The 17,254-nt window shown below is 50.5% G+C and overlaps 1 protein-coding gene across 1 annotated transcript in view; it reads right to left on the bottom strand.

Moving 5' to 3' along the window:
• Positions 1 to 17,254, bottom strand: part of LOC137324311 (EMILIN-1-A-like) — a 73,977-nt gene that overhangs the window by 29,952 nt on the left and 26,771 nt on the right. The gene's annotated exons all lie outside the window — the stretch shown is intronic.

Here is a 17,254-nt window from a genome sequence, read left to right as displayed (position 1 = left end):
CTGCCCGTGGGCTCTGTAACTGTAAACACTCACATCACTGCCCCTGGGCACTGTAACTGTAAACACTCAACACTGCCCGTGGGCACTGTAACTATAAACACTCACATCACTGCCCGTGGGCTCTGTAACTGTAAACACTCACATCACTGCCCCTGGGCACTGTAACTGTAAACACTCAACACTGCCCGTGGGCTCTGTAACTGTAAACACTCAACACTGCCCGTGGGCACTGTAACTGTAAACACTCACATCACTGCCCGTGGGCTCTGTAACTGTAAACACTCATCACTGCCCGTGGGCACTGTAACTATAAACACTCACATCACTGCCCCTGGGCACTGTAACTGTAAACACTCAACACTGCCCGTGGGCTCTGTAACTGTAAACACTCAACACTGCCCGTGGGCTCTGTAACTGTAAACACTCAACACTGCCCGTGGGCTCTGTAACTGTAAACACTCAACACTGCCCGTGGGCTCTAACTATAAACACTCACATCACTGCCCGTGGGCACTGTAACTGTAAACACTCAACACTGCCCGTGGGCTCTGTAACTGTAAACACTCACATCACTGCCCGTGGGCTCTGTAACTGTAAACACTCACATCACTGCCCCTGGGCACTGTAACTGTAAACACTCATCACTACCCGTGAGCACTGTAACTGTAAACACTCATCACTGCCCGTGGGCTCTGTAACTGTAAACACTCACATCACTGCCCCTGGGCTCTGTAACTGTAAACACTCATCACTGCCCGTGGGCACTGCAACTGTAAACACTCACATCACTGCCCGTGGGCACTGTAACTGTAAACACTCACATCACTGCCCGTGGGCACTGTAACTTTAAACACTCATCACTGTCCCTGGGCACTGTAACTGTAAACACTCACATCACTGCCCCTGGGCTCTGTAACTGGAAACACTCATCACTGCCCCTGGGCTCTGTAACTATAAACACTCATCACTGCCCGTGGGCTCTGTAACTGGAAACACTCATCACTGCCCGTGGGCACTGCAACTGTAAACACTCACATCACTGCCCCTGGGCTCTGTAACTATAAACACTCACATCACTGCCCCTGGGCACTGTAACTGTAAACACTCACATCACTGCCCGTGGGCACTGTAACTTTAAACACTCATCACTGCCCGTGGGCACTGTAACTGTAAACACTCACATCACTGCCCGTGGGCACTGTAACTGTGAACACTCATGACTGCCCGTGGGCTCTGTAACTGTAAACACTCATCACTGTCCCTGGGCACTGTAACTGTAAACACTCACATCAATGCCCCTGGGCACTGTAACTATAAACACTCATCACTGCCCGTGGGCACTGTAACTATAAACACTCATCACTGCCCGTGGGCACTGTAACTGTAAACACTCATGACTGCCCGTGGGCTCTGTAACTGTAAACACTCACATCACTGCCCCTGGGCACTGTAACTATAAACAATTGTAAACAATTTTACAACACCAAGTTATAGTCCAGCAATTTTATTTTAAATTCACAAGCTTTCGGAGATTTTCTCCTTCCTCAGGCAAATGTTTCAAGATCTCCTTGAAGCCTACGCATTTATACATATTGAACAATACATGGTGTTTACAGACTGCCCCTGCAACTGCCCGTTGCCAAGGCAATCACCGTGTTCAGACAGAGAGGTGTTACCTGCAGAACCTCCGAATACACATTCAACAAAAAAACAAACAGGGAAAAAAAAGAGAAAAAAAAACACAGAGAGAGGCAGAAACATCCAGAAGGCAGAGAGAGCCAGCAAATGACCCATTATATTAAAAACAGATAACATTTGTTCGCTGGTGGGGTAACGTGTAGCGTGACATGAACCCAAGATCCCGGTTGAGGCCGTCCTCATGGGTGCGGAACTTGGCTATCAATTTCTGCTCGACGATTTTGCGTTGTCGTGTGTCTCGAAGGCCGCCTTGGAGTACGCTTACCCGAAGGTCGGTGGTTGAATGTCCATGACTGCTGAAGTGTTCCCCGACTGGGAGGGAACCCTCCTGTTTGGCGATTGTTGCGCAGTGTCCGTTCATCCGTTGTCGCAGCGTCTGCATGGTCTCGCCAATGTACCATGCTCTGGGGCATCCTTTCCTGCAACGTATGAGGTAGACAACGTTGGCTGAGTCACAGGAGTATGAACCATGCACCTGGTGGGTGGTGTCATCTCGTGTGATGGTGGTATCTGTGTCGATGATCTGGCATGTCTTGCAGAGGTTACCGTGGCAGGGTTGTGTGGCGTCGTGGACGCTGTTCTCTTGAAAGCTAGGTAGTTTGCTGCGAACGATGGTCTGTTTGAGGTTGGGTGGCTGTTTAAAGGCGAGTAGTGGAGGTGTGGGGATGGCCATAGCGAGGTGTTTGTCCTCATTGATGACATGTTGAAGGCTGCGGAGAACATGGCGTAGTTTCTCCGCTCCGGGGAAGTACTGGACGACAAAGGGTACTCTGTTGGTTGCGTCCCGTGTTAGTCTCCTGAGGAGGTCTATGCGATTTTTTGCTGTGGCCCGTCGGAACTGTCGATCGATGAGTCGAGCGTCATATCCCGTTCTTACTAGGGCGTCTTTCAGCGTCTGTAGGTGTCCATCGCGTTCCTCCTCGTCTGAGCAGACCCTGTGTATTCGCAGGGCCTGTCCATAGGGGATGGCCTCTTTGACGTGGTTAGGGTGGAAGCTGGAAAAGTGGAGCATCGTGAGGTTGTCCGTGGGCTTGCGGTAGAGTGAGGTGCTGAGGTGCCCGTCTTTGATGGAGATTCGTGTGTCCAAGAAAGAAACTGATTCTGAGGAGTAGTCCATGGTGAGCTTGATGGTGGGATGGAACTTGTTGATGTTATCGTGTAGTCTCTTTAGTGATTCCTTGCCGTGGGTCCATAGAAAGAAAATGTCGTCGATGTATCTGGTGTATAGTGTTGGTTGGAGGTCTTGTGCAGTGAAGAAGTCCTGCTCGAACTTGTGCATGAAAATGTTGGCGTATTGGGGTGCGAATTTGGTCCCCATGGCTGTTCCGTGTGTTTGGGTAAAGAACTGGTTATCGAAGGTGAAGACATTGTGATCCAGGATGAAGCGGATGAGTTGTAGGATGGCTTCCGGAGATTGGCTGTTGTTGGTGTTGAGTATTGATGCTGTCGCAGCGATGCCGTCATCGTGGGGGATACTGGTGTATAGTGCCGAGACGTCCATCGTGGTGAGAAGTGTTCCTGGTTCAACTGGTCCGTGGGTACTGAGTTTTTGTAGGAAGTCTGTAGTGTCACGACAGAAGCTGGGGGTTCCCTGTACGATGGGTTTCAGGATGCCCTCGATGTATCCAGAGAGGTTCTCACACAGGGTTCCGTTGCCTGATACGATGGGACGTCCGGGTGTGTTGGCTTTGTGTATCTTTGGGAGGCAGTAGAAGTCTCCCACGCGGGGATTACGTGGGATGAGAATGCGTAGGATGCTTTGAAGGTCTGGATCGAAGGTCTTGATCAGTTTGTTGAGCTGGTGGGTGTGTTCTTTGGTCGGATCTGCGGGTAACCGTCTGTAGTGTTCCTGGTTGTCCAGTTGTCGGTATGCTTCTTTGCAATAGTCTGTTCTGTTCTGTATGACTATGGCTCCTCCTTTGTCCGCTGGTTTGATGACGATGTTGCGGTTGGTCTTGAGAGCGTTGATGGCGTTGCGTTGTGCTCGGGTGACATTCTGGACTGTCTTCTGAGTGCGGCTGATGAATCTGGCATTGACGCATTTCCTGACAGCTTGAGCATACATGTCCAGCTGAGGGCAGCGACCCTCCGGCAAGGAATCACTAAAGAGACTACACGATAACATCAACAAGTTCCATCCCACCATCAAGCTCACCATGGACTACTCCTCAGAATCAGTTTCTTTCTTGGACACACGAATCTCCATCAAAGACGGGCACCTCAGCACCTCACTCTACCGCAAGCCCACGGACAACCTCACGATGCTCCACTTTTCCAGCTTCCACCCTAACCACGTCAAAGAGGCCATCCCCTATGGACAGGCCCTGCGAATACACAGGGTCTGCTCAGACGAGGAGGAACGCGATGGACACCTACAGACGCTGAAAGACGCCCTAGTAAGAACGGGATATGACGCTCGACTCATCGATCGACAGTTCCGACGGGCCACAGCAAAAAATCGCATAGACCTCCTCAGGAGACTAACACGGGACGCAACCAACAGAGTACCCTTTGTCGTCCAGTACTTCCCCGGAGCGGAGAAACTACGCCATGTTCTCCGCAGCCTTCAACATGTCATCAATGAGGACAAACACCTCGCTATGGCCATCCCCACACCTCCACTACTCGCCTTTAAACAGCCACCCAACCTCAAACAGACCATCGTTCGCAGCAAACTACCTAGCTTTCAAGAGAACAGCGTCCACGACGCCACACAACCCTGCCACGGTAACCTCTGCAAGACATGCCAGATCATCGACACAGATACCACCATCACACGAGATGACACCACCCACCAGGTGCATGGTTCATACTCCTGTGACTCAGCCAACGTTGTCTACCTCATACGTTGCAGGAAAGGATGCCCCAGAGCATGGTACATTGGCGAGACCATGCAGACGCTGCGACAACGGATGAACGGACACCGCGCAACAATCGCCAAACAGGAGGGTTCCCTCCCAGTCGGGGAACACTTCAGCAGTCATGGACATTCAACCACCGACCTTCGGGTAAACATACTCCAAGGCGGCCTTCGAGACACACGACAACGCAAAATCGTCGAGCAGAAATTGATAGCCAAGTTCCGCACCCATGAGGACGGCCTCAACCGGGATCTTGGGTTCATGTCACGCTACACGTTACCCCACCAGCGAACAAATGTTATCTGTTTTTAATATAATGGGTCATTTGCTGGCTCTCTCTGCCTTCCGGATGTTTCTGCCTCTCTCTGTGTTTTTTTTTCTCTGTTTTTTTTCCCTGTTTGTTTTTTTGTTGAATGTGTATTCGGAGGTTCTGCAGGTAACACCTCTCTGTCTGAACACGGTGATTGCCTTGGCAACGGGCAGTTGCAGGGGCAGTCTGTAAACACCATGTATTGTTCAATATGTATAAATGCGTAGGCTTCAAGGAGATCTTGAAACATTTGCCTGAGGAAGGAGAAAATCTCCGAAAGCTTGTGAATTTAAAATAAAATTGCTGGACTATAACTTGGTGTTGTAAAATTGTTTACAATTGTCAACCCCAGTCCATCACCGGCATCTCCACATCATAACTATAAACACTCATCACTGCCCGTGGGCACTGTAACTTCAAACACTCAACACTGCCCGTGGGCTCTGTAACTGTAAACACTCACATCACTGCCCGTGGGCACTGTAACTACAAACACATCACTGCCCGTGGGCACTGTAACTACAAACACATCACTGCCCGTGGGCACTGTAACTACAAACACATCACTGCCCCTGGGCTCTGCAACTATAAACACTCACATCACTGCACCTGGGCACTGTAATTGTAAAGACTCACATCACTGCCCCTCGGCTCTGCAACTATAAACACTCACATCTCTGCCCCTGGGCACTGTAACTGGAAACACTCACATCACTGTCCCTGGGCACTGTAACTATAAACACTCATCACTGCCCGTGGGCACTGTAACTATAAACACTCATCACTGCCCGTGGGCACTGTAACTATAAACACTCATCACTGCCCGTGGGCTCTGTAACTGTAAACACTCACATCACTGCCCCTGGGCACTGCAACTATAAACACTCATCACTGCCCCTGGGCACTGTAACTATAAACACTCATCACTGCCCCTGGGCACTGTAACTATAAACACTCATCACTGCCCGTGGGCACTGTAACTGTAAACAATCACATCACTGCCCGTGGGCACTGTAACTGTAAACACTCATCACTGCCCGTGGGCACTGTAACTATAAACACTCACATCACTGCCCCTGGGCACTGTAACTTTAAACACTCAACACTGCCCGTGGGCTCTGTAACTGTAAACACTCACATCACTGCCCGTGGGCACTGTAACTACAAACACATCACTGCCCGTGGGCACTGTAACTACAAACACATCACTGCCCGTGGGCACTGTAATTGTAAAGACTCACATCACTGCCCCTGGGCTCTGCAACTATAAACACTCACATCACTGCCCCTGGGTACTGTAATTGTAAAGACTCACATCACTGCCCGTGGGCACTGCAACTATAAACACTCAACACTGCCCGTGGGCTCTGTAACTGTAAACACTCATCACTGCCCCTGGGCTCTGTAACTATAAACACTCACATCACTGCCCCTGGGCACTGTAACTGTAAACACTCATCACTGCCCGTGGGCACTGGAACTGTAAACACTCATCACTGCCCCTGGGCTCTGTAACTGTAAACACTCACATCACTGCCCCTGGGCACTGTAACTGTAAACACTCATCACTGCCCCTGGGCTCTGTAACTGTAAACACTCATCACTGTCCCTGGGCTCTGTAACTGTAAACACTCATCACTGCCCCTGGGCACTGTAACTGTAAACACTCACATCACTGCCCGTGGGCTTTGTAACTGTAAACACTCATCACTGCCCGTGGGCACTGTAACTGTAAACACTCATCACTGCCCGTGGGCACTGTAACTATGAACACTCACATCACTGCCCGTGGGCACTGTAACTATAAACACTCACATCACTGCCCGTGGGCACTGTAACTATAAACACTCACATCACTGCCCGTGGGCTTTGTAACTGTAAACACTCATCACTGCCCGTGGGCTTTGTAACTGTAAACACTCATCACTGCCCCTGGGCTCTGCAAATGGAAACACTCATCACTGCCCCTGGGCACTGTAACTATAAACACTCACATCACTGCCCGTGGGCTCTGTAACTGTAAAACTCACATCACTGCCCGTGGGCTTTGTAACTGTAAACACTCATCACTGCCCGTGGGCACTGTAACTGTAAACACTCATCACTGCCCGTGGGCACTGTAACTATAAACACTCACATCACTGCCCCTGGGCACTGTAACTGTAAACACTCATCACTGCCCCTGGGCACTGTAACAGTAAACACTCATCACTGCCCATGGGCACTGTAACTGTAAACACTCACATCACTGCCCGTGGGCACTGGAACTGTAAACACTCACATCACTGCCCCTGGGCTCTGTAACTGTAAACACTCACATCACTGCCCGTGGGCACTGTAACTGTAAACACTCACATCACTGCCCGTGGGCACTGTAACTGTAAACACTCACATCACTGCCCCTGGGCTCTGTAACTGTAAACACTCATCACTGGCCCTGGGCTCTGTCAGTGTAAACACTCATCACTGCCCGTGGGCACTGTAACTGTAAACACTCACATCACTGCCCGTGGGCACTGTAACTGTAAACACTCACATCACTGCCCGTGGGCTCTGTAACTGTAAACACTCACATCACTGCCCATGGGCACTGTAACTGTAAACACTCACATCACTGTCCCTGGGCACTGTAACTGTGAACACTCATCACTGCCCCTGGGCTCTGTAACTGTGAACACTCATCACTGCCCCTGGGCTCTGTCAGTGTAAACACTCATCACTGCCCGTGGGCACTGTAACTGTAAACACTCACATCACTGCCCGTGGGCACTGTAACTGTAAACACTCACATCACTGCCCGTGGGCTCTGTAACTGTAAACACTCATCACTGCCCCTGGGCACTGTAACTGTAAACACTCACATCACTGCCCGTGGGCACTGTAACTGTAAACACTCATCACTGCCCGTGGGCACTGTAACTGTAAACACTCACATCACTGCCCGTGGGCTCTGTAACTGTAAACACTCACATCACTGCCCGTGGGCACTGTAACTATAAACACTCATCACTGCCCGTGGGCACTGTAACTGTAAACACTCACATCACTGCCCGTGGGCTCTGTAACTGGAAACACTCATCACTGCCCGTGGGCACTGTAACTATAAACACTCACATCACTGCCCGTGGGCACTGTAACTGTAAACACACATCACTGCCCATGGGCACTGTAACTGTAAACACTCACATCACTGCCCCTGGGCTCTGTAACTGTAAACACTCACATCACTGCCCCTGGGCACTGTAACTGTAAACACTCATCACTGCCCCTGGGCTCTGTAACTGTGAACACTCATCACTGCCCCTGGGCTCTGTAAGTGTAAACACTCATCACTGCCCGTGGGCACTGTAACTGTAAACACTCACATCACTGCCCCTGGGCACTGTAACTGTGAACACTCATCACTGCCCCTGGGCTCTGTAAGTGTAAACACTCATCACTGCCCATGGGCACTGTAACTATAAAGACTCATCACTGCCCATGGGCACTGTAACTGTAAACACTCACATCACTGCCCATGGGCACTGTAACTGTAAACACTCATCACTGACCGTGGGCTCTGTAACTGTAAACACTCACATCACTGCCCGTGGGCACTGTAACTATAAACACTCATCACTGCCCCTGGGCTCTGTAACTGTAAACACTCACATCACTGCCCCTGGGCTCTGTAACTGTAAACACTCACATCACTGCCCGTGGGCACTGTAACTATAAACACTTATCACTGCCCCTGGGCTCTGTAACTGTAAACACTCACATCACTGCCCGTGGGCACTGTAACTATAAACACTCATCACTGCCCCTGGGCTCTGTAACTGTAAACACTCATCACTGCCCCTGGGCTCGGTAACTGTAAACACTCACATCACTGCCCGTGGGCTCTGTAACTGTAAACACTCACATCACTGCCCGTGGGCACTGTAACTATAAACACTCATCACTGCCCGTGGGCACTGTAACTGTAAACACTCACATCACTGCCCGTGGGCTCTGTAACTGGAAACACTCATCACTGCCCGTGGGCACTGTAACTATAAACACTCACATCACTGCCCGTGGGCACTGTAACTGTAAACACACATCACTGCCCGTGGGCACTGTAACTGTAAACACTCACATCACTGCCCCTGGGCTCTGTAACTGTAAACACTCACATCACTGCCCCTGGGCACTGTAACTGTAAACACTCATCACTGCCCCTGGGCTCTGTAACTGTGAACACTCATCACTGCCCCTGGGCTCTGTAAGTGTAAACACTCATCACTGCCCGTGGGCACTGTAACTGTAAACACTCACATCACTGCCCCTGGGCACTGTAACTGTGAACACTCATCACTGCCCCTGGGCTCTGTAAGTGTAAACACTCATCACTGCCCATGGGCACTGTAACTATAAAGACTCATCACTGCCCATGGGCACTGTAACTGTAAACACTCACATCACTGCCCATGGGCACTGTAACTGTAAACACTCATCACTGACCGTGGGCTCTGTAACTGTAAACACTCACATCACTGCCCGTGGGCACTGTAACTATAAACACTCATCACTGCCCCTGGGCTCTGTAACTGTAAACACTCACATCACTGCCCCTGGGCTCTGCAACTGTAAACACTCACATCACTGCCCGTGGGCACTGTAACTATAAACACTTATCACTGCCCCTGGGCTCTGTAACTGTAAACACTCACATCACTGCCCGTGGGCACTGTAACTATAAACACTCATCACTGCCCCTGGGCTCTGTAACTGTAAACACTCATCACTGCCCCTGGGCTCGGTAACTGTAAACACTCATCACTGCCCGTGGGCACTGTAACTGTAAACACACACATCACTGCCCCTGGGCTCTGAAACTGTAAACACTCATCACTGCCCCTGGGCTCTGTAACTGTAAACACTCACATCACTGCCCATGGGCTCTGGAACTGTAAACACTCATCACTGCCCATGGGCACTGTAACTGTAAACACTCACAACACTGCCCCTGGGCACTGTCACTATAAACACTCATCACTGCCCATGGGCACTGTAACTGTAAACACTCACATCACTGCCCGTGGGCTCTGTAACTATAAACACTCATCACTGCCCGTGGGCTCTGTGACTATAAACACTCATCACTGCCCGTGGGCTCTGTAACTATAAACACTCATCACTGCCCGTGGGCACTGTAACGATAAACACTCACATCACTGCCCGTGGGCTCTGTAACTATAAACACTCATCACTGCCCGTGGGCACTGTAACTATAAACACTCATCACTGCCCATGGGCACTGTAACTGTAAACACTCATCACTGCCCCTGGGCACTGTAACTGTAAACACTCACATCACTGCCCGTGGGCAGTGTAACTGTAAACAGTCACATCACTGCCCCTGGGCACTGTAACTGTAAACACTCACATCACTGCCTGTGGGCACTGTAACTGTAAACACTCATCACTGCCCATGGGCACTGTAACTGTAAACACTCACATCACTGCCCATGGGCACTGTAACTGTAAACACTCACATCACTGCCCGTGGGCACTGTAACTGTAAACACTCATCACTGCCCGTGGGCACTGTAACTATAAACACTCATCACTGCCCATGGGCACTGTAACTGTAAACACTCATCACTGCCCCTGGGCACTGTAACTGTAAACACTCACATCACTGCCCGTGGGCAGTGTAACTGTAAACAGTCACATCACTGCCCCTGGGCACTGTAACTGTAAACACTCATCACTGCCCGTGGGCAGTGTAACTGTAAACAGTCACATCACTGCCCGTGGGCACTGTACCTGTAAACACTCATCACTGCCCATGGGCACTGTAACTATAAACACTCATCACTGCCCGTGGGCAGTGTAACTGTAAACAGTCACATCACTGCCCCTGGGCTCTGTAACTGGAAACACTCATCATTGCCCGTGGGCAGTGTAACTGTAAACACTCACATCACTGCCCGTGGGCACTGTAACTTCAAACACTCACATCACTGCCCGTGGGCTCTGTAACTGTAAACACTCACATCACTGCCCCTGGGCTCTGTAACTGGAAACACTCATCACTGCCCCTGGGCTCTGTAACTATAAACACTCATCACTGCCCGTGGGCACTGTAACTATAAACACTCATCACTGCCCATGGGCACTGTAACTATAAACACTCATCACTGCCCATGGGCACTGTAACTGTAAACACTCATCACTGCCCGTGGGCACTGTAACTGTAAACAGTCATCTCTGCCCGTGGGCAGTGTAACTGTAAACAGTCACATCACTGCCCCTGGGCACTGTAACTGTAAACACTCACATCACTGCCCGTGGGCACTGTAACTGTAAACACTCATCACTGCCCGTGGGCACTGTACCTGTAAACACTCACATCACTGCCCGTGGGCACTGTACCTGTAAACACTCACATCACTGCCCCTGGGCACTGTAACTGTAAACACTCACATCACTGCCCGTGGGCACTGTAACTGTAAACACTCACATCACTGCCCGTGGGCAGTGTAACTGTAAACACTCACATCACTGCCCGTGGGCAGTGTAACTGTAAACACTCACATCACTGCCCGTGGGCACTGTAACTATAAACACTCACATCACTGCCCCTGGGCACTGTAACTGTAAACACTCACATCACTGCCCGTGGGCACTGTACCTGTAAACACTCACATCACTGCCCGTGGGCACTGTAACTGTAAACACTCACATCACTGCCCCTGGGCTCTGTAAGTGTAAACACTCATCACTGCCCGTGGGCTCTGTAACTATAAACACTCATCACTGCCCCTGGGCACTGTAACTGTAAACACTCACATCACTGCCCCTGGGCACTGCAACTGGAAACACTCACATCACTGCCCCTGGGCTCTGTAACTGTAAACACTCACAACACTGCCCCTGGGCACTGTAACTGTAAACACTCATCACTGCCCCTGGGCTCTGTAAGTGTACACACTCATCACTGCCCGTGGGCTCTGTAACTATAAACACTCATCACTGCCCCTGGGCACTGTAACTGTAAACACTCACATCACTGCCCCTGGGCACTGTAACTGTAAACACTCATCACTGCCCCTGGGCACTGTAACTGTAAACACTCACATCACTGCCCCTGGGCACTGTAACTGTAAACATTCATCACTGCCCCTGGGCACTGTAACTGTAAACACACACATCACTGCCCCTGGGCACTGTCACTATAAACACTCATCACTGCCCGTGGGCTCTGTAACTATAAACACTCATCACTGCCCGTGGGCTCTGTAACTATAAACACTCATCACTGCCCGTGGGCACTGTAAATATAAACACTCATCACTGCCCGTGGGCTCTGTAACTATAAACACTCATCACTGCCCGTGGGCTCTGTAACTATAAACACTCATCACTGCCCGTGGGCTCTGTAACTATAAACACTCATCACTGCCCGTGGGCTCTGTAAATATAAACACTCATCACTGCCCCTGGGCTCTGTAACTGTAAACACTCATCACTGCCCCTGGGCACTGTAACTGTAAACACTCACATCACTGCCCCTGGGCACTGTAACTGTAAACACTCATCACTGCCCCTGGGCTCTGTAACTGTAAACACTCACATCACTGCCCGTGGGCACTGTAACTGTAAACACTCACATCACTGCCCGTGGGCACTGTAACTGTAAACACTCACATCACTGCCCGTGGGCACTGTAACTGTAAACACTCACATCACTGCCCGTGGGCACAGTAACTGTAAACACTCACATCACTGCCCGTGGGCTCTGTAACTGTAAACACTCATCACTGCCCGTGGGCACTGTAACTGTAAACATTCATCACTGCCCATGGGCACTGTAACTATAAACACTCATCACTGCCCGTGGGCACTGTAACTATAAACACTCATCGCTGCCCATGGGCACTGTAACTGTAAACACTCACATCACTGCCCGTGGGCACTGTAACTATAAACACTCATCACTGCCCCTGGGCTCTGGAACTGTAAACACTCATCACTGCCCATGGGCACTGTAACTGTAAACACTCACATCACTGCCCCTGGGCTCTTTAACTGTAAACACTCACATCACTGCCCATGGGCTCTGTAACTGTAAACACTCACATCACTGCCCATGGGCATTGTAACTGTAAACACTCACATCACTGCCCCTGGGCACTGTAACTGTAAACACTCACATCACTGCCCATGGGCACTGTAACTGTAAACACTCACATCACTGCCCCTGGGCACTGTAACTGTAAACACTCACATCACTGCCCCTGGGCTCTGTAACTGTAAACACTCACATCACTGCCCATGGGCACTGTAACTGTAAACACTCACATCACTGCCCCTGGGCACTGTAACTGTAAACACTCACATCACTGCCCATGGGCTCTGTAACTGTAAACACTCACATCACTGCCCCTGGGCACTGTAACTGTAAACACTCACATCACTGCCCCTGGGCACTGTAACTGTAAACACTCACATCACTGCCCCTGGGCTCTGTAACTGTAAACACTCACATCACTGCCCCTGGGCTCTGTAACTGTAAACACTCACATCACTGCCCCTGGGCACTGTAACTGTAAACACTCACATCACTGCCCCTGGGCTCTGTAACTGTAAACACTCACATCACTGCCCATGGGCACTGTAACTGTAAACACTCACATCACTGCCCATGGGCACTGTAACTGTAAACACTCACATCACTGCCCCTGGGCACTGTAACTGTAAACACTCACATCACTGCCCCTGGGCTCTGTAACTGTAAACACTCACATCACTGCCCATGGGCTCTGTAACTGTAAACACTCACATCACTGCCCCTGGGCACTGTAACTGTAAACACTCACATCACTGCCCCTGGGCTCTGTAACTGTAAACACTCACATCACTGCCCCTGGGCACTGCAACTGTAAACACTCACATCACTGCCCATGGGCACTGTAACTGTAAACACTCACATCACTGCCCCTGGGCTCTGTAACTGTAAACACTCACATCACTGCCCCTGGGCACTGTAACTGTAAACACTCATCACTGCCCGTGGGCTCTGTAACTATAAACACTCATCACTGCCCGTGGGCACTGTAACTATAAACACTCACATCACTGCCCGTGGGCACTGTAACTGTAAACACTCATCACTGCCCGTGGGCACTGTAACTGTAAACACTCACTACTGCCCGTGGGCTCTGTAACTATAAACACTCATCACTGCCTGTGGGCACTGTAACTATAAACACTCATCACTGCCCGTGGGCACTGTAACTGTAAACACTCACATCACTGCCCGTGGGCTCTGTAACTGTAAACACTCATCACTGCCCCTGGGCACTGTAACTGTAAACACTCATCACTGCCCCTGGGCTCTGTAACTATAAACACTCACATCACTGCCCGTGTGCACTGTAACTATAAACACTCATCACTGCCCGTGGGCACTGTAACTGTAAACACTCACCTCACTGCCCGTGGGCACTGCAACTATAAACACTCACATCACTGCCCGTGGGCTCTGTAACTATAAACACTCATCACTGCCCGTGGGGACTGTAACTGTAAACACTCGCATCACTGCCCGTGGGCACTGTAACTGTAAACACTCGCATCACTGCCCGTGGGCACTGCAACTGAAAACACTCATCACTGCCCATGGGCACTGTAACTGTAAACACTCATCACTGCCCATGGGCACTGTAACTGTAAACACTCACATCACTGCCCGTGGGCACTGTAACTGTAAACACTCACATCACTGCCCGTGGGCACTGTAACTGTAAACACTCACATCAATGCCCGTGGGCTCTGTAACTGTAAACACTCACATCACTGCCCGTGGGCACTGTAATTGTAAACACTCATCACTGCCCATGGGTTCTGTAACTGTAAACACTCATCACTGCCCCTGGGCTCTGGAACTGGAAACACTCACACAGCTGCCCGTGGGCACTGTAACTGTAAACAGTCATCACTGTCCGTGGGCTCTGTAACTGTAAACAGTCATCACTGCCCGTGGGCACTGTAACTGTAAACCCTCATCACTGCCCGTGGGCACTGTAACTGTAAACACTCACATCACTGCCCCTGGGCTCTGTAACTGTAAACACTCATCACTGCCCCTGGGCACTGTAACTATAAACACTCATCACTGCCTGTGGGCTCTGTAACTATAAACACTCACATCACTGCCCATGGGCACTGTAACTGTAAACACTCATCACTGCCCGTGGGCCCTGTAACTATAAACACTCATCACTGCCCGTGGGCACTGTAACTGTAAACACTCACATCACTGCCCATGGGCACTGTAACTGTAAACACTCATCACTGCCCCTGGGCACTGTAACTATAAACACTCATCACTGCCCATGGGCACTGTAACTGTAAACACTCACATCACTGCCCGTGGGCACTGTAACTGTAAACACTCACATCACTGCCTGTGGCCACTGTAACTGTAAACACTCACATCACTGCCCGTGGGCACTGTAACTGTAAACACTCACATCACTGCCCGTGGGCACAGTAACTGTAAACACTCATCACTGTCCCTGGGCTCTGTAAGTGTAAACACTCATCACTGCCCCTGGGCTCTGTAACTGTAAACACTCACATCACTGCCCGTGGGCACTGTAACTGTAAACACTCACATCACTGCCCGTGGGCACTGCAACTGGAAACACTCACATCACTGCCCCTGGGCTCTGTAACTGTAAACACTCATCACTGCCCCTGGGCTCTGTAAGTGTAAACACTCATCACTGCCCCTGGGCTCTGTATGTGTAAACACTCATCACTGCCCCTGGGCTCTGTAAGTGTAAACACTCATCACTGCCCCTGGGCACTGTAACTGTAAACACTCATCACTGCCCCTGGGCTCTGTAAGTGTAAACACTCATCACTGCCCGTGGGCACTGTAACTGTAAACACTCATCACTGCCCCTGGGCACTGTAACTATAAACACTCACATCACTGCCTGTGGGCACTGTAACTATAAACACTCACATCACTGCCTGTGGGCACTGTAACTATAAACACTTACAACACTGCCCGTGGGCACTGTAACTGTAAACACTTACATCACTGCCCCTGGGCACTGTAACTGTAAACACTCATCACTGCCCCTGGGCTCTGTAACTGTAAACACTCACATCACTGCCCATGGGCTCTGTAACTGTAAACACTCATCACTGCCCGTGGGCACTGTAACTATAAACACTCATCACTGCCCGTGGGCACTGTAACTATAAACACTCATCACTGGCCATGGGCACTGTAACTGTAAACACTCACATCACTGCCCGTGGGCACTGTAACTGTAAACACTCATCGCTGCCCGTGGGCACTGTAACTGTAAACACTCATCACTGCCTGTGGGCACTGTAACTGTAAACACTCACATCACTGCCCGTGGGCACTGTAACTATAAACACTCATCACTGCCCGTGGGCACTGTAACTGTAAACACTCATCACTGCCCATGGGCACTGTAACTGTAAACACTCATCACTGCCCGTGGGCACTGTACCTGTAAACACTCACATCACTGCCCGTGGGCACTGTACCTGTAAACACTCACATCACTGCGCATGGGCACTGTAACTGTAAACACTCACATCACTGCCCGTGGGCACTGTACCTGTAAACACTCACATCACTGCCCATGGGCTCTGTAACTATAAACACTCACATCACTACCGCTGGGCACTGTAACTGTAAACACTCATCACTGCCCGTGGGCTCTGTAACTATAAACACTCATCACTGCCTGTGGGCACTGTAACTGTAAACACTCATCACTGCCCCTGGGCACTGTAACTGTAAACACTCACATCACTGCCCATGGGCTCTGTAACTGTAAACACTCACATCACTGCCCATGGGCACTGTAACTGTAAACACTCATCACTGCCCGTGGGCAGTGTAACTGTAAACAGTCACATCACTGCCCGTGGGCACTGTACCTGTAAACACTCACATCACTGCCCGTGGGCACTGTACCTGGAAACACTCACATCACTGCCCCTGGGCTCTGCAACTGTAAACACTCACATCACTGCCCCTGGGCACTGTAACTGTAAACACTCATCACTGCCCCTGGGCACTGTAACTGTAAACACTCACATCACTGCCCCTGGGCACTGTAACTGTAAACACTCATCACTGCCCCTGGGCTCTGTAACTGTAAACAATCATCACTGCCCGTGGGCACTGTAACTATAAACACTCATCACTGCCCGTGGGCACTGTAACTGTAAACACTCATCACTGCCCCTGGGCACTGTAACTATAAACACTCACATCACTGCCCCTGGGCACTGTAACTATAAACACTCATCATTGCCCGTGGGCACTTTAACAATAAACACTCATCACTGCCCATGG

Source organism: Heptranchias perlo, chromosome 8, assembly GCF_035084215.1.
Source record: "Heptranchias perlo isolate sHepPer1 chromosome 8, sHepPer1.hap1, whole genome shotgun sequence".
NCBI classification, from domain to species: Eukaryota; Metazoa; Chordata; class Chondrichthyes; order Hexanchiformes; family Hexanchidae; genus Heptranchias; species Heptranchias perlo.
The sequence above is the reverse complement of the archived record's forward strand: the minus strand, read 5'-3'. Positions and strand labels throughout refer to the sequence as shown.